The sequence below is a fragment of the Bison bison genome, unplaced genomic scaffold, assembly GCF_000754665.1.
Source record: "Bison bison bison isolate TAMUID 2011002044 unplaced genomic scaffold, Bison_UMD1.0 scf7180017864135, whole genome shotgun sequence".
Taxonomy (NCBI): domain Eukaryota; kingdom Metazoa; phylum Chordata; class Mammalia; order Artiodactyla; family Bovidae; genus Bison; species Bison bison.
The window spans coordinates 6,148,448-6,149,500 of NW_011494707.1; positions in this window are offsets into that span (position 1 = coordinate 6,148,448).

Here is a 1,053-nt window from a genome sequence, read left to right on the forward strand (position 1 = left end):
GGGAGGGATGCTGCCAACAATTAACACTGGCGTGTGCTCGCAGTGCCTCAGCCACACTGGGTCTGCTCCCGCTCACGGCGCGTATAGCCTCCCTGCCCACACTGCTTAGGCTCTAGGTTGCTCCGCCGGGAACCATCTGTGTCTCGCCCTGGGCTGCTTGCACCTCCCAGGTCCAAGCTGCTCAGGTTCAGGCACTTGGGTAGTCCTCAGAGGCACAGACTCCGTTGGGCCTGCGTTTTGTGCCCTTTCCAGGTCCGAGCAGCTCAGGTGATGAGGTGTTTGGCGAGCGCAATTGCTGCGACTTATCGCCTCCCCACCGCTCAGTTATCTAGGTGTACAACCAGCGCACCTTCTCAGGCGGATGTTGACCGTCCAGACCCCCAAGAAGTCTTAGTTAGCTAAGAAGCCTGCTTACAGTTTTATAGATAATGTCTCTCTGGGGCTGCGAATGCCCCCTTCTGGCTCTGGCTGCCTGTCACCAGAAGGGGATGGTCTGTAGCCGGCTATCTCTGTTCAGTCCTTTGTTCCGTGCACGGGCCTGGCAGTGTCTTAGGTTAGGGCTGGCTTTTCGCGTGGTAGATATCCCACAGTCTGGTTTGCTAGCCCAAATTATTTCGCTCAGATAGTGCTCGGGGTATTCAGGCCAGATCCTTACTCTAAGCGATGCAGCCCGCGCCACGCCTCCCTGCCCAGCCCCCGCTTGCTAATGGCGGATGCAGGCGTCTGCGCTGCTTCTCCGCTGGGGGAGTTACCGTAGGGCTCGAAATCTGTGGGTTTTAATAGTTTATTTATTTTTCCTCGTTGTTATGTTGCCCTCTGTGCTTCCAAGGCTCGGCACAGATTCTGCAGTGAGAAGGTTTCCTGGTGATTGGAAACTTCTCTCTTTTTTAGACTACCTTCCCTGGATGGAACTCCGTCCCTCCCTCTTTTGTCTCTTTTTTTGTCTTTTATATTTTTTCCTACCTCCTTTCAAAGACTTGGGTTGCTTTTCTGGGTGCCTGATGTCCTCTGCTGGCATTCAGAAGTTGTTTTGTGGAATTTACTTGGCGTTTA